The sequence below is a fragment of the Anolis sagrei genome, chromosome 9 (genome assembly GCF_037176765.1).
Source record: "Anolis sagrei isolate rAnoSag1 chromosome 9, rAnoSag1.mat, whole genome shotgun sequence".
Lineage (NCBI taxonomy): Eukaryota > Metazoa > Chordata > Lepidosauria > Squamata > Dactyloidae > Anolis > Anolis sagrei.
In genome coordinates this window covers 3,969,880-3,988,101 of record NC_090029.1, presented here as the reverse complement: position 1 = coordinate 3,988,101, position 18,222 = coordinate 3,969,880, and the positions used below count along the sequence as shown (strand labels likewise).

At 43.1% G+C, this 18,222-nt stretch overlaps 1 protein-coding gene across 1 annotated transcript in view; it reads right to left on the bottom strand.

The window, feature by feature from the left end:
- ANXA2 (annexin A2) overlaps positions 1-15,284 on the bottom strand; it is a 55,893-nt gene extending 40,609 nt beyond the window's left edge. The window contains exon 1 of the mRNA XM_067471242.1: positions 15,259-15,284. The gene's annotated coding sequence lies outside the window, so the exon portion shown is untranslated. The remainder of the gene's footprint in view (positions 1-15,258) is intronic.
- Between the last annotated feature and the right edge of the window lie 2,938 nt (positions 15,285-18,222).

Sequence of the window (18,222 nt, the reverse complement as noted above, 5' to 3'; positions counted from 1 at the left end):
GTTTGGTAAGCACTTTGCATACCATGGTTTCACCCTATGCACACCTGGGATACATAGTTTGGTAAGCATTCTGTATGTCATGGTTTCACCCTATGCAATCCTGAGATATATAGTTCGGTAAGCATTTTGCACATCATGTTTCACCCTATGCAATCCTGGGATGCACAGTTTGCTGAGCAGTTTGATACTACTTGTCTTTAGGAAACCTTGGGATGTCTAGTTTGGTAAGCAATTTGACACCATCTTGCATGCTTCACGGCTTCATTCTATGCAAACCTGGGATGTACAGTTTGGAGTATACTCTCTGTCAAGGATTTTTCCAACTCCAAAACTATGCATTCCAGGAATCCATAGATTGGAGCAGAGAGATACGAGTTGGAATCATGTTGCTATAAACACAAAGCCACGGACATGTAAACATTTCCAGACATTGGAAAGGCATGCCAGGTTTCGGGGAGTGGCATCGAAAACATGTTTTGAACAAGAGTGATGGAGGTTTCCTAACCAAAGTTTAGCCTGTGGCTGTGTCGGATGTTCATGATGGGAATGGGGTTGAAGTTTGTCTGGGCCTGGGCCTGTTGTCAATGGGGATGAGGGTCTTCCTGGGCCTGAGTTAAGCCCAAGGGAGAAGCCCACCTCGGAGTGTTTCTCCTGCAATTCACAAGGCCACATTCCTGGGAGAGGCCCTCAACAGTCTTTCTCTGAGAAACAACTGTCTTCTGAGGATCATAGAGTTGGAAGAGATCTCCTGGGCCATCCAGTCCAACCCCATTCTGCCAAGAAGCAGGAATATTGCATTCAAATCACCCCTGACAGATGGCCATCCAGACTCTGTTTCAAAGCTTCCAAAGAAGGAGCCTCCACCACACTCCGGGGCAGAGAGTTCCACTGCTGAACGGCTCTCACAGTCAGGAAGTTCTTCCTCATGTTCAGATGGAATCTCCTCTCTTGTAGTTTGAAGCCATTTTTCCTTGTCCTAATCATTTTGTGCTTTAGCCTTGCAGACCTTTTCCCTACAGGTGTTGGCTATTTGTTTGAATTCTTCTTTGGTGATTTCTCCCCTTTTCCACTTCTTGTGCATGTCTCCTCCTCTGAATGGCTGAACGGCTCTCACAGTCAGGAAGTTCTTCCTCATGTTCAGGTGGAATCTCCTCTCTTGTAGTTTGAAGCCATTGTTTCACGTCCTAGTCTCCAGGGAAGCAGAAAACAAGCTTGCTCCCTCCTCCCTGTGGCTTCCTCTCACATATTTATACATGGCTATCATATCTCCTTTCAGCCGTCTCTTCTTCAGGCTAAACATGCCCAGCTCCTTAAGCCGCTCCTCATAGGGCTTGTTCTCCAAACCCTTGATCCTTTGAGTCGCCCTCGTCTGGACACATTCCAGCTTGTCAATGTTGTTGTTGTTGTTCATTCGTTCAGTCATCTCCGACTCTTCGTGACATCATGGACCAGCCCATGCCAGAGCCGTCACCACCCCCAGCTCCTTCAAGGGCTTAGATGAAGGGCTAGAAGGCATGATCATCAAGTTTGCAGACGACACCAAATTGGGAGGGAGAGCCAATACTCCAGAGGACAGGAGCAGAATTCAAAACGATCTTGACAGATTAGAGAGATGAATGGCCAAAACTAACAAAATGAAGTTCAACAGGGACAAATGCAAGATACTCCACTCAGGCAGGAAAAACGAAAATAAAGAGACAGAATGGGGGACGAGGAGGCCTGGCTCGAGAGCAGTAGGTGTGAAAAAGATCTTGGGGTCCTTGTGGACAACAAGTTAAACATGAGCCAGGAATGTGATGTGGCGGCAAAAAAAGCCAATGGGATTTTGGCCTGCATCAAGAGGAGCATAGTGTCTCTAGATCTAGGGAAGTCCTGCTCCCCATGCTCTATTCCACTTTGGTTAGATCACACCTGGAATATTGTGTCCAATTCTGGGCACCACAATTCAAGAGAGATATTGACAAGCTAAGATTAAAAGATATTTCATGATCTTCAAGGCACAAAGGTCAAACGTAAGATCTAAGGGTACAAAATCCATGGAACAAGGCAGCAGGGAAATCCAATACAAAGGTCAGGAGACTAGCAAAACTTGGAACATGAAACTAGGAACACTTGGAAACAAGACTGTCACAAAATTCCAATGTGGACAAGACTGAGCTAACTCTTTCCCTTGTGCCAATATAAAGCTTTTCTTGACCACAGAATTGAAAGGAAAGCATTTCTCTAACCCTTACAGCCAGATAAAGATTTCTTATCTCTCTTCTCCTGCAGACGAATTAGAATCATAGAATCCTAGAGTTGGAAGAGACCTCATGGGCCATCCAGTCCAACCCCATTCTGCCAAGAAGCAGGAATATTGCATTCAAATCACCCCTGACAGATGGCCACCCACCCTCTGTTTAAAAGCTTCCAAAGAAGGAGCTTCCACCACACTCCGTGGCGGAGAGTTCCACTGCTGATCGGCTCTCACAGTCAGGAAGTTCTTCTTCATGTTCAGACAGAATCTCCTTTCTTGTAGTTTGAAGCCATTGTTCCTTGTCCTAATCGTTTTATGCTTTAGCCTTGCGGACCTTTTCCCTACAGGTGTTGGCTATTTGTTTGAATTCTTCTTTGGTGATTTCTCCCCTTTTCCACTTCTTGTGCATGTCTCCTCCTCTGAATGGCTGAACGGCTCTCACAGTCAGGAAGTTCTTCCTCATGTTCAGATGGAATCTCCTCTCTTGTAGTTTGAAGCCATTGTTCCATTGCATCCTAGTCTTCATGGAAGCAGAAAGGAAGCTTGCTTCCTCCTCCCTATGACTTCCTCTCATATTCTTATATATGGCTATCATATCTCCTCTCAGCCTTCTCTTCCTCAGGCTAAACATGCCCAGCTCCTTAAGCCGCTCCTCATAGGGCTTGTTCTCCAGACCCTTGATCATTTTAGTCGCCCTCCTCTGGACACATTCCAGCTTGTCAATATCTCTCTTGAATTGTGGTGCCCAGAATTGGACACAATATTCCAGGTGTGGTCTAACCAAGGCAGAATAGAGCATGGGGAGCATGACTTCCCTAGATCTAGACACTAGGCTCCTCTTGATGCAGGCCAAAATCCCATTGGCTTTTTTTGCCGCCACATCACATTCCTGGCTCATGTTTAACTTGTTATTCACGAGGACTCCAAGACCCTTTTCACACGTATTGCTCTGGAGCCAGGCATCAATGTCCCCCATTCTGTCTCTTTGCATTTCGTTTTTTCTGCCTAAGTGGAGTCTCTTGCATTTGTCCCTGTTGAACTTCATTTTGTTAGTTTTGGCCCATCTCTCTATTATTATTAGTATTATTGTCTAACCAAGGCAGAATAGAGCATGGGGAGCATGACTTCCCTAGATCTAGGCACTATGCTCCTACTGATGCATAGGAAATGGTCTCCCATCCTCGGAAATGGTCTCCCATCCAAAAACAAACCAAGGCTGGCCCTGCTTAGCTCCAAGATCGTTAGAGTATTTGCATCCATTGGGATAAAATGATCCAATCATAGCCCTAAAAGGTCTAAAAGCCCTAAAGGAAGTAAACAAGAAGGAAAGGGAAGTCCTTGAGGTCTAGTAACTTGAGATTCTGGTTTTGCAAGGCTGGCTTAGGAAAAACCCATGCTGGAAAACAAGAGAAATCTGGTGGAAAAAAAGCAAGCAAAGGCATCCATTCCTCTCCACTTCTCATTCCGACCTCACACTATCTAAATATCATCAGAAGGGTGCGATTCCGAGGAATTTGGATGGATCCATTCCATTCCTGGAGGTGACGCAAGAACTGAAGGACCTTCCCAAATTCCTCCACCACAAAGTGCCAGTTACAGGCAGTCCCCCCACATAGGTACTCTCATCCCAAAACCTCCTCGCTTTCCAATGTGTTCCAGGTGGACTACGCATCCCAGCATCCCCATCCAGCAGATCTAGACACACCTGGAGGGGTTGCGGGTGGAGAAGAAGGCAAACCAATGACAGAAGGATGCTACAAACGGTACTTTGGCATCTCAGATCACTCTGAACCCCACCAACGATGGACTTGGAACTAACTTGGCACATACAACCACCCCCATGACCAAGAAAAAAATATATTGGATGTCTTTGCAGGGATTTATAGGAGTTGTAGTTCACCTACATCCAAACAAGGAATCCAAACAATGATAGATCTGGACCAAACTTGGTATGCATACCTGATATGCTCAAATTTGAATACTGGTGGATTTTGAAGAGAATTGGTCAGGTTATTTTGGAGTTGTGGGTACTGGGATTTATAGTTCACCTGCAATCTCAGATCACTCTGAACCTCACCAACGATGGACTTGGAACTAACTTGGCACACAGACCAAGACCATGACCAAGAAAAAAAAATACTGGAGGTCTTTGCAGGGATTTATGGGAGTTTTTAGTTCACCTACATCCAAACAAGGAATGCAAACAATGATGGATCTGGACTGGGATTGTAGGTACTGGGATTTATAGTTCACCTGTAATCAACGAGCACTCTGAACCCCACCAATGATGGACTTGCAACTAACTTGGAACATAAAACCCCTCATGCCCAACCAAAAAAATAAATAAATACTGGAGGTCTTTGCAGGGATTTATGGGAGTTGTAGTTCACCTACATCCAAACAAGAAATCCAAACAATGATAGATCTGGACCAAACTTGGCATGCATACCTGATATGCTCAAATTTGAATACTGGTGGATTTTGAAGAGAATTGGTCAGGACATTTTGGAGTTGTAGGTACTGGGATTTATAGTTCACCTGCAATCTCAGATCACTCGGAACCTCACCAACGATGGACTTGGAACTAACTTGGCACACAGACCAAGACTATGACCAAGAAAAAAAAATACTGGAGGTCTTTGCAGGGATTTATGGGAGTTTTTAGTTCACCTACATCCAAACAAGGAATGCAAACAATGATGGATCTGGACTGGGATGGTAGGTATTGGGATTTATAGTTCACCTGTAATCAATGAGCACTCTGAACCCCACCAACGATGGACTTGGAACTAACTTGGCACATAGAACCCCTCATGCCCAACCAAAAAAAAAATAAATACTGGAGGTCTTTGCAGGGATTTATGGGAGTTGTAGTTCACCTACATCCAAACAAGGAATCCAAACAATGATAGATCTGGACCAAACTTGGCATGCATACCTGATATGCCCAAGTTTGAATACTGGTGGGTTTTGAGGGGAATTGGCCTGGACATTTTGGAGTTGTAGGAGTTGTAGGTACTGGGAGTTATAGTTCACCTGTAATCAATGAGCACTCTGAACTCCACCAAAGATGGAATTGGACCAAACTTGGCACACGAAGCCCCCATGACCAGCAAAAAATACTGGAGGTCTTTGGGGGAAATTCATCTTGATTTGAGGGAATTGTAGTTCACCTACATCCAGAGAGCATTGTGAACCCAAACACCAACCACACTTGGCACACAAAACTGATATGCCAAAAATTGATTACTGGAGGGGTTTGGGGGGAACTGACCTTCCTTTCTGGGAGTTGTAGTTCACCCACAATAAGAGAATGGACCACTGATGATGGACCTGGGCCAAACTTGGCACACAGAACCCCCATGACTAACTCAACCTACTGGAGGGGGTTGGCGGGGACTGGCTCACCATAGTGGGAGTTGTAGTTTACCCTGCAGTCAGAGAGCACACTGAACCCCTCTAATGATGCAATCAGAGCAAACTTGGCCAACATAACAAAGTTTAAGTACTGATGGCATTTTTCACGGTGAACCTGGCATGATGGGAGTTGTAGTTCACCCACAAGCTTATGCATTTTGTACAAATAGAAAACTGACTTTTCCAAATAACCCAGGAAATCTGGGTACCCAAGTTTGGTTCAATTCCATCATTAGTGGAGTTCAGAATGCTCTTTGATTGTAGGTGAACTATAAATCCCAGCAACGACAACTCCCAAATGTCAAGGTCTATTTTCCCCAAACTCAAGTAGTGTTCACATTTGGGCATATTGAGGATTCGTGTCAAGTTTGGTCCAGATCTATCATTGTTTGCATCCACAGCATTCTCTGGATATAGGTGAACTACAACTCCCAAACACAAGGTCAACGCCTACCAGACCTTTCCAGTATTTTGAACTGGAGTTCTGTGTGCCACGTTTGGTTCAATTCCATCATTGGTGGAGTTCAGAATGCTCTTTGATTGTAGGTGAATTATAAATCCCAGCAACTACAGCTCCCAAATATCAAGGTCTATTTTCTCCAAACTCAAGTAGTGTTCACAGGACATATTGGGTACTCGTTGGCCTTGTTGGTAGTGTGCTACGTTTGGTGCACATCCATTGTGGGTTGGGTTTAGAGTGCTCTTTGACTGTAGGTGAACTATAAATCCCAGCAACTACAACTCCCAAATGTCAAGGTTTATTTTCCCCAAACTCCACCAGTGTTCACATTTGGGCATATTGGGTACTTGTTGGCCTTGTTGGTAATGCGCCAAGTTTGGTTCAATTCCATCATTGGTGGAGTTCAGAGTGCTCTTTGATTGTAGGTGAACTATAAATCCCAGCAACTACAACTCCCAAATGTCAAGGTCTATTTTCCCCAAACTCAAGTAGTGTTCACATTTGGGCATATTGAGTATCCCTGCCAAGTTTGATCCAGATCTATCATTGTTTGCGTCCACAGTGTTCTCTGGATGTAGGTGAACTACAACTCCCAAAGTCAAGGTCAATGCCCACCAAACCTTTCCAGTATTTTCTGTTGGTCATGGGAGAACTGTGTGCCAAGTTTGGTTCAATTCCATTATTGGTAGAGTTCAGAATGCTCTTTGATTGTAGGTGAACTATAAATCCCAGCAACTATAGCTCCCAAGGTCTATTTTTTCCAAATTCAAGTAGTGTTCACATTTGGGCATATTGAGTATCCCTGCCAAGTTTGGTCCAGATCTATCATTGTTTGCATCCACAGTGGTCCCTGGATATAGGTAAACTACAACTCCCAAAGTCAAGATCGACACCTACCAAACCTTCCCAGTACTTTGAACTGGCGTTCTGTGTGCCAAGTTTGGTTCAATTCCATTGTTGGTGGAGTTCAGAATGCTCTTTGATTGTAGGCGAACTATAAATCCCAGCAACTACAACTCCCAAATGACAAAATCAACCCCAACCCCTCCTCCTCTTTCTCCAGCAGCAGAATTTAATTAAGTTTGAAAGCAGGAGAAAAAGACTTGGCAGCCGTTCCCTCCTTTTGATTATTTAATGCACTTTGGCAATGCTGTCGGGTTTGGTTAGAGCATTGCGCAAGGAGGAGGCGCAGGCTTCCAGATGTGGAAGGGACTACGCCTCCCAGCAGACATAAGGCATGCTGGGATTTGCAGTCCACTAAAATCAAGAAGGCCACAGCCCTGGAGAGAGAGAGGGAGAGGAAGAAGGAGAAGAGACAGAAAAGAGAGTAGAAGAAAGAGATACATGAGAAGAGAGAAAGGAGAAGCAGAAATAAAGAGGCAGAAGAGAGAGTGAGAGATAAAGACAGACAGACAGAAGACAGAGAAAGAAGGAAAGAGTGGAAGAAAGAGAAAAATGAAAAGAGAAAGAGAAAGAAAGAAAGAACGGCAGAAGAGAGAGAAAGAAAGAAATAAAGAGTGGAAGAAAGAGATAAATGAAGAGAGAGAGAGAAAAGCAGAAGAGAGAGAAAGAAGGAAAGAGTGAAAAGAGAATTGAAAAGAGAAAGATAGAGAAAGAGAAAGAAAGAAAAGAAAGAAATGCAGAAGAGAGAGAAAGAAGGAAAGAGTGGAAGGAAGGAAGGAAGAAAGAAAGAGTGGAAGAAAGAGAGAAATGAAAAGAGAAAGATAGAGAAAGAAAGAATGAAAAGAAAAAAAGAAAGACAGAAGAGAGAGAGAGAAAGAAAGAAAGAAAGAAAGACAGAAGAGAGAGAAGAAAGGAAAGAGTGGAAGAAAGAGAGAATTGAAAAGAGAAAGATAGAGAAAGAAAGAATGAAAAGAAAGAAAGAAAGAAAGACAGAAGGGAGAGAAAGAAGGAAAGAGTGGAAGAGAGAAAGAAAGAAAGAAAGAAAGAAAGAAGGAAGGAAAGAGTGGAAGAAAGAGGGAAATGAAAAGAGAAAGTAAGAGAAAGATAAAGAAAGAAAGACAGACAGACAGAAGAGAGAGGAAGAAGGAAAGAGTGGAAGAGAGAAAAAGAAAGACAGACAGACAGAAAGACAGAAAAACAGAAGGAAGGGAAGAGTGGAAGAAGAGAGAATTGAAAAGAGAAAGATAGAGAAAGAAAGAATGAAAAGAAAGAAAGAAAGAAAGAAAGAAAGACAGACAGAAGGGAGAGAAAGAAGGAAAGAGTGGAAGAGAGAAAGAAAGAAAGAAAGAAAGAAAGAAAGACAGACAGAAGAGAGAGAAAGAAGGAAAGAGTGGAAGAGAGAAAAAGAAAGACAGACAGACAGAAAAACAAAAGGAAGGGGAGGAAGGGAAGAGTGGAAGAAGAGAGAATTCAAGAGAAAGATAGAGAAAGAGAGAAAGAAAGAAAGAAAGACAGACAGAAGAGAGAGAAGGAAGGAAAGAGTGGAAGAAAGAGAGAATTGAAAAGAGAAAGAGAAAGAAAGGAAGGAAGGAAGGAAAGAAAGAAAGAAAGAAAGAAAGAAAGAAAGAAAGAAAGAAAGAAAGAAGAGAGAGAAAGAAGGAAAGAGTGGAAGAAAGAGAGAATTGGAAAGAGAAAGAGAAAGAAAGGAAAGAAAGAAAGAAAGAAAGAAAGAAGAGAGAGAAAGAAGGAAAGAGTGGAAGAAAGAGAGAATTGAAAAGAGAAAGAGAAAGAAAGAAAGGAAAGAAAGAAAGAAAGAAAGAAAGAAAGAAAGACAGACAGACAGAAGAGAGAGAAGGAAGGAAAGAGTGGAAGAAAGAGAGAATTGAAAAGAGAAAGAGAAAGAAAGGAAAGAAAGAAAGGAAAGAAAGAAAGAAAGAAAGAAGAGAGAGAAAGAAGGAAAGAGTGGAAGAGAGAAAGAAAGAAAGAGAGAGGATAAAGAACGGAAGTCATACAGACAGAAGGAAAGAAAGAGAAAGAAGAAACAGAAGAGAGAGAGAGATGGAAAGAATGACATACAGACAGGTAGAAGAGGAGGAAAGGAAAGAGACAGAGATGAAAAGAAAGCGAAAGAAGGAAAAAGAAGGGGAAACAGAGGGAAAGAATAGAGAAAGGAAGAGGTGGGGAAAAACAAGAGAAGGGGAGGAAGAGAGGGAAGGAAGAGAGGAAAAGGGAATGAGTTGTGACTCAGTGCGCAAGGAGCCAAACTCCAGACATGCCCCCCCCCCCCCCCAAAGCATGCAGGGTGTGGCTGGCTCTTTGCACATGAAGAAGAAAGAAGAAGAAAAGAGACACACCCAGGCTTGGCACGGAAACCACAGGCTGGGATGAGTGGTAAAACCCAGGCCCAAAAAAGGGGGGTGGGAGAGAATTAATGTGGCATTAATCATCGGTGCGCTTCCATCTGCAGCGTGCGCTTCCGTGCCAGACACCGATGCTCAAGGAACACTCTCACACACGCCCAACGGTTCTTGAACGTTGGATTTATTGCCAAGGCTGCGTTGCAACACCCAGGGGCACCAAGAGGAAGGAAGCTGCTAAGGGAGCAAAGCATGCGCCACCCCATGTTGCAAAACCATGCGCCGCCACGTTTCGGCTGGCCCCACCCTGGCTGACCCCACATCAGGCACATGGAGAAAGAGATAAGGGGCCTCTACACTGTCTAACGAATGTGATTTTGCACCACTTGGATTGCTAAGGCTCAATGCTGTGGAATAATGGGAGTTGTAGTTGCATGATGTCCAATGGTGCGTCTACATTGTAGAAAAATGCTATGGGATAATGGAAGCTGTAGTTGCATGATGCCCAATGGTGCATCTACACTGTAGAAAGAATGCGGTTTTGCACCATTTGGATTGCTAAGGCGCAATGCTGTGGAATAATGGGAGTTGTAGTTGCATGATGCCCAATGGTGCATCTACACTATAGAATAAATATGGTTTTGCACCATTTGGATTGCTAAGGCTCAGTACTGGTGAATAATGGGAGTTGCAGTTTCATGATACTTGGATTGCTAAGGTGCAATGCTGTGGAATAATGGGAGTTGTAGTTGCATGATGCCCAATGGTGCCTCTACATTGTAGAATGAATGTGGTTTTTCACCACTTAGATTGCTAAGGCTCAATGCTGTGGAATAATGGGAGTTGTAGTTTGACAGAGAAGGCAAAGGACCTTGTAAAACCCTGGAATCTACGAGGTAAGTAGATAAAATGGAATAAAATAAATAAAAGATAAATACAAATTAAAATAAATATAAATAATACATAAATACAAATAAAATAAATAGAAATAATAAATAAATAGAAATAATAAATAAATATAAAATAAATATAAATAATAAATAAATATAAAATAAATATAAATAATAAATATAGAAATAATAAATAAATAGAAATAAAATAAAAATAAATAATAAATAAATACAAATAAAATAAAATAAACATAAATAATAATACATACAAGTAAAATAAATATAAATAATAAATAATAAATAAATAGAAATAAAATAAATATAAATGATAAATAAATACAAATAAAATAAATATAAATAATAAATAAATAGAAATAAAATAAATATGAATAACAAATAAATAAAAATAAAATAATAAATAAATAAATACAAATAAAATAAACATAAATGATAAATAAAAATAAAATAAACATAAATAATAAATAAATAGAAATAAAATAAATATAAATAATAAATAATAAATAAACACAAATAACATAAATATAAATAATAAATAAGTAAATATAAATAAAGTAAATATAAATAATAAATAAATAAAATAAAATAAATATAATATATAAATAAAATAAATATAAATAATAAATAAATACAAATAAATTTCCATGGGGTCACCAAGAAGCAACCCAAAAGCACATAAGGCACACAGGGATGGGAGATCAATATGAGCAAAACCACCTAAGAAAACACTTAAGAAATTGCCATAAATTGACTTGAAAATCCAGTTCCTTTCTTCTTCTTGCAATACAGAGAGATAAAGGGAAGTCCAGAAGGCAACAGTCTCTTTGCTTAGTTGCCACACCCAAAAGCACTGCAGACAACAAGGCTCCTTTTCCCCATTGAATCCTATGCACCTTTGCACATTATTATTATTATTATTATTATTATTATTATTATTTTGCTGCCATAAGACAACTCAGTAAGGGGCTTTTGTGGTTTTTCTTTGCAACTCACCCACCCCAGTAGTGTAGGTTATATTTTGGAATATTTTATTTTTTTAAATCACAATTAAATTTACATATTTTTATTATTTTTCACTATTCTATCACAAAACATGAATTGCAAAACCTCACAGCACATTTTGCAAGAGTTTTCCAAGAGAGATCTCATTAAGTTTCTGACAGGATCACACAAACACACACATGTACACACACATACAAATTGAGAACACAAAACATGAATTGCAAAAACTCATAGCACATTTTGCAAGAGTTTTCCAAGAGAGATCTCATTAAGTTTCTGACAGGCTCACACAAACACACACATGTACACACACATACAAATTGAGAACACAAAACATGAATTGCAAAAACTCATAGCACATTTTGCAAGAGTTTTCCAAGAGAGATCTCATTAAGTTTCTGACAGGATCACACAAACACACACATGTACACACACATACAAATTGAGAACACAAAACATGAATTGCAAAAACTCATAGCACATTTTGCAAGAGTTTTCCAAGAGAGATCTCATTAAGTTTCTGACAGGATCACACAAACACACACATGTACACACACATACAAATTGAGAGCATAAAACATGAATTGCAAAACCTCATAGCACATTTTGCAAGAGTTTTCCAAGAGAGATCTCATTAAGTTTCTGACAGGATCACACAAACACACACATGTACACACACATACAAATTGAGAACACAAAACATGAATTGCAAAAACTCATAGCACATTTTGCAAGAGTTTTCCAAGAGAGATCTCATTAAGTTTCTGACAGGATCACACAAACACACACATGTACACACACATACAAATTGAGAACACAAAACATGAATTGCAAAAACTCATAGCACATTTTGCAAGAGTTTTCCAAGAGAGATCTCATTAAGTTTCTGACAGGATCACACAAACACACACATGTACACACACATACAAATTGAGAGCACAAAACATGAATTGCAAAAACTCATAGCACATTTTGCAAGAGTTTTCCAAGAGAGATCTCATTAAGTTTCTGACAGGATCACACAAACACACACATGTACACACACACATACAAATCGAAGGCAACCCCAATAGGGAATCCCTATATTAATCCTGAAGTTACCTAGGCCCCCATCTACACTAACCATATAAAATCCAGATTGACCTGAACCGGATTATATGAGTCCACACTGCCACATAATCCAGTTCAAAGCAAATAATCCGGATTTTATTTAGAGGTGAAGAAAATGTTGGAGGTAAGTCTCCCTAAAATTTATGAAAAGGGTGGGTCTATCCATCTATTTATCTGTTTTGAGTTTCTAATCCGGAGTCACTCCGGATTCAGGCCCACTTTAATCCGGAGTGACTCCAGATTCAGCTCCTCTCTCTCTGCCTTTTTTTTTTATTTGAATGCAAAAACTGGTTTTAAAAAATAAATCAAAGAGGGGGGCTGAATCCGGTGTGACTCCGGATTGAAGAAGGGCTGAATCCGGAGTGACTCCGGATTAGAAACTCAAAACGCCCCAAGCGGTGCAGATAGATAGATCAGACACACCCTTTTCCTCCCATATATCTTTTAGATAGACTCCCCACCTTTTTTTTTCTACACTTCCATATACAATCCGGATTAAATTTGATTTCAGGGCCACTTTAATCCGGAGTGACTTTGGATCCAGCTCCTCTGTCTCCTTTTTTTATTTGAATTCAAACTGGGTTTAAAAAATAAATCAAAGAAGGGGGCTGAATCCGGTGTGACTCCGGATTGAAGAAGGGCTGAATCCGGAGTGACTCCGGATTAGAAACTCAAAACGCCCCAAGCGGTGATAGATAGATGAGACACACCCTTTTCCTCCCATATAACTTTTAGATAGACTCCCCACCTTTTTTCCTACACTTCCATATATAATCCGGATCAAATTTTATTTGAACCGGATTATGTGTCATTGTTGACTCATATAATCCGGTTCAGGGCAATCTGTCTTTTATATGCCAGTGTAGATGGAGTGCAAGAACTGGTCAGGGTTAATATCGGGATTCCCTTAATCCGGTTCAGATCCGGAGTGACTCCGGATTCAGGGCTGGAAATCTCCACAAAAGAATGGAATGCAGGCTGTTTAAATAGCAATAACAATAATCACAATATCAACAATAATAATACAGGAAAGAGCCTTTGGGTTTGGAGAGAGGAGGTGAATCGGGAGTGACTCCGGATTAGAAATTCCAAAACGCCCCAAGCGGTGCAGATAGATCAGACACACCCTTTTCCTCCCATACAACTTTTAGGTAGACTCCCCACTTTTTTTTCCTACACTTCCATATACAATCCGGATTAAACTTGCGTTGAACTGGATTATATGGCTGTATGGACTCATATAATCCGGTTCAGGGCAAACCGTCTTTTGTACGGCAGTGTAGATGGGGCCTAGGTAACTTCCCCAAGAACTGGTCAGGATTAATATAGGGATTCCCTATTGGGGTTCCCTTTAATTAATTAGTATGTGTTTGTGTGCAGTGTAGACTCATATAATCCGGTTCAAGGCAATCTGTCTTTTATATGGCAGTGTAGAAAAGGTCTAGGTAACTTCCCCAAGAACTGCTCAGGATTAATATTGGGATTCCCTATTGGGGTCCCCTTCAATTTGTACATGTGTGCAGTGTAGACTCATATAATCCGGTTCCAATTCGAAGGGACTCCGGATTCAAGGTTGGAAATCTCTCCAAACGATGATATAATGAAAGAGCCTTTGGGTTTGGAGAGAGGGGCTGAATCGGGAGTGACTCCGGATTGAGGAGCGTGTAGACGCAATCCGGTCCCAATTCGGAGTGACTCCGGATTCAAAGTTGGAAATCTCCCCAAACGATGATATAATGAAAGAGCCTTTGGGTTTGGAGAGGGGCTGAATCGGGAGTGACTCCGGATTAAGGGGCGTGTAGACGCAATCCGGTCCCAATTCGGAGTGACTCCGGATTCAAGGTTTGAAATCTCCCCAAACGATGATATAATGAAAGAGTCTTTGGGTTTGGAGAGGTGCTGAATCGGGAGTGACTCCGGATTAAGGGGCGTGTAGACGCAATCCGGTCCCAATTCGGAGTGACTCCGGATTCAAGGTTGGAAATCTCCCCCAAACGACTGGAATGCAGGCATTTTAAATAACAATTAATAATAACAATTAATAATAACAATTAATAATAATAATAATAATACATGAAAGAGCCCTTGGGTTTGGAAAGAGGGGCTAAATCGGGAGTGACTCCGGATTAAGGAGCGTGTAGACGGAAACCCCGCCCTGACTGTGGGGAGGGAAAAGGGGAAGGGTTGCTGCCCTGCAAGAAGGGTGCGACTTCTTGCAGGGAAGCAGAATCGGGAGTGACTCCGGATTGAGGAGCGTGTAGACGCAATCCGGTCCCAATTCAGAGTGACTCCGGATTCAAGGTTGGAAATCGTCCCCAAACGAATGGAATGGAGGCTGTTTAAGGACCAATAAAAATAATAATACAGGAAAGAACCTTTGGGTTTGGAGAGAGGTGCTGAATCGGGAGTGACTCCGGATTAAGGAGAGTGTAGACGCAAACCCCGCCCTGGGAGTCGGGAGGGAGAAGGGGAAGGGGTGCTGCCCGCGGGTCCGACTTCTTGTGGGGAAGCAGAAGGGCTGAATCGGGAGTGACACCGGATTGAGGAGCGTGTAGACGCAATCCGGTCCCAATTCAGAGTGACTCCGGATTCAAGGTTGGAAATCGTCCCCAAACGAATGGAATGCAGGCTGTTTAAGGACCAATAAAAATAATAATACAGGACAATACCTTTGGGTTTGGAGAGAGGGGCTGAATCGGGAGTGACTCCGGATTAAGGAGAGTGTAGACGCAAGCCCCGCCCTGAGAGTCGGGAGGGAGAAGGGGAAGGGGGTGCGAGTTCTTGCAGGGAAGCAGAGGGAGGGCTGGGGGGTCTTGAATCCGGAGTGACTCCGGATTAAGGGTAAAGGGGGGACCATTCACTCACCCAGCCGGAGGAGCAGGAGGAAGAGCAGCAGCAGCAGCAGAAGCGGATCCGAGAGAGAGCGAAGGGGAGCCGGGCCAGGGCGGGGTTTTTCAACGGGACTCGCCTGGAGCCAAGCCCTCCCCTTCTGACTCATCCTCGGCCTGGGCAAGGCCCTCCCTCCCCTGCCTGCCTACAAGGGGAAAGGGGCCCCGCGAGGGCATCCAAACCCACCCCGAAAATATTATTCCTATTTAACATCATGATTCAAGGTTTCAATGACATAATTCAAAATATAAAATAAAATAGGATAGAATATATAATAAATCATATATATATATATATATGTATATGCATATATGTATATATGTATATATATGTATATGATTTATTAAATATTCTAACCTATTTTATTTTATATTTTCAATTATTTAATTTAAGTATATATAATACTTAAATATATAATACAATATAATATAATGGCATTTAATATTTTAATATTTAGGGCTTGACTAGATGGCCTCTGGGAGTCCTTGCAATGAATGGGGCTGGAGTAGATGGTGTCTAGGGAACCTTACAATGATTTGGGTTGGATTAGATGGCCTCTGGGGGTCCCTGCAATGAATGGGATTGGACTAGATAACCTCTGGGGGACCCTTCACCAAATAAGGTTGGAGTAGATGACCTCTGGGGGACCCTGCACTGAATGGGGTTGGACTAGATGACCTCTGAGGAACATTACAATAAATGGGGTTGGACTAGATTGCCCCTGGGGGACCCTTCACCAAATAGGGTTGAACTAGATGACCTCTGGGGGACTCTGCAAGGAATGAGGTTGGACTAGATGACCTCTGGGGGACCCTGCAATGAATGGGGCTGGACTAGATGACTGTTCGGGGACCCTGCAAGGAATGAGATTGGACTAGATGCCCTCTGGAGGACCCTGCAATGGTTGGGGATGGACTAGATGACTGTTCGGGGACCCTGCAAGGAATGAGATTGGACTAGATGACCTCTGGGGGCATACTGCAATGGTTGGGGATGGACTAGCTTACCTCTGAGGGACATTACAATAAATGGGCTGGACTAGATGGCCTCTGGGGTCCCTGCAATGAATGGGGTTGGACTAGATGGCCTCTGGGGGGGGGGACCCTGCAACAAATGGGGCTGGACTAGATGGTCTCTGGGGATCACTGCAATGAATGGGTCTGGATTAGATGACCGCTCGGGGTCCCTACACTGAATGGAGTTGGACTAGATGACCTCTGGGGGTCCCTGCACTGAATGAGGTTGGACTAGATGGCCTCTGAGGGACCCTGCAATGAATGGGGCTAGATTAGATGGTGTCCAGGGAACCTTACAATGACTGGGGCTGGACTCGATGACCTCTGGGGGACCCTTCACCAAATAAGGTTGGACTAGATGACCTCTGGGGGACCCTGCAAGAAATGAGGTTGGACTAGATTTGACTCCTGAGGGACCCTGCACTGAATGGGGCTGGACTAGATGACCTCTGAGGGACCCTGCAATGAATGAGGTTGGACTAGATGACCTCTGGGGGACCATGGAAGGAATGAGGTTGGACTAGATGACCTCTGGGGGGACCCTTCATCAAATAGGGTTGAACTAGATGACCTCTGGGAGACCCTGGAAGGAATGAGGTTGGACTAGATGACCGCTCAGGGACCCTGCAATGAATGAGGTTGGACTAGGTGACCTCTGGGGAACCTTGCAATGAATGGGGCTGGACTTGATGAGTATAGGAGACCCTGCAAATGAATGGGGCTGGACTACATTCCTCCTGGGGGTCCCTTCAATGAATGAGGTTGGACTAGATGACCTCTGAGGGACATTACAATAAATGGGGTTAGACTAGATTACCCCTGGGGGTCCCTTCAATGAATGGGGCTGGGCTAGATGGCCTCTGGAGGACCCTGCACTGAATGGGGCTGCACTAGATGACCTCTCTGAGTCCCTGCAATGAATGGGGTTGGACTAGATGACCTCTGGGGGGGGAGTCCCTGTAATAAATGGGGCAGGACTAGATGACCTCTGGGGGATCCCTGCAATGACTGGGGCTGGACTAGATGACCTCTGGGGGATCCCTGCAATGACTGGGGCTGGACTAGATGACCTCTGGGGGGGGGGTGTCCCTGTAATAAATGGGGCTGGACTAGATGACCTCGGGGGGGGGGGGAGTCCCTGTAATAAATGGGGCTGGACTAGATGGCCTCTAGGGAACCTTACAATGACTGGGGCTGGACTAGATGACCTCTGGGGGATCCCTGCAATGACTGGGGCTGGACTAGATGACCTCTGGGGGTCCCTGCAATGACTGGGGCTGGACTAGATGACCTCTGGGGGGTCCCTGCAATGACTGGGGTTGGACTAGATGACCTCTGGGAGACTCTTTCCAACTCTCAGATTATTTATCCTGCTTAATTACATAGTAATTAAGAATGGGGTTGGCCTAGATGACCTCTGGGGGTCTCCTTGTGCTCCCAAGACTTGCCATGGCCTTTGAAGGGTGCCATCCTGCACATACTTAGCTCATTTCAGGGAAATATAAGGCTGTGATGCATGTTTGCCGGGCTTTCCCCCTCTCCCACTTTTGCAAGAGTTTGCAGAGCATTTAAAAGGATTATATTCAATTGTGTTCGTAGCAGAATTATCTCCAAATCTGCTTAGAACGGGGAAGGTGAAGCCAAAAGATGACGAATTGGGAAAGATGCCTCGTTTTTTCATTGGCTGGAGATGAGGAGAGAATGGGATTTGGCCCAGCCCAAGGTGAACCGTCCAAATAATGTTGCGGAAAATTTGGTGCAAGTCTTCATAGGATCCGTCCTTTGAATGGTCCTATCAAGGCCTCCTTCGTGTTGGCACCGCTCCTTCTACCAACATGCATGTCAGGATTTGGGACTCAAGGCTGAATCGTCACTTTTTTTCCCCTCATATCAGGAGCAACTTGAGAAACTGCAAGTCGCTTCT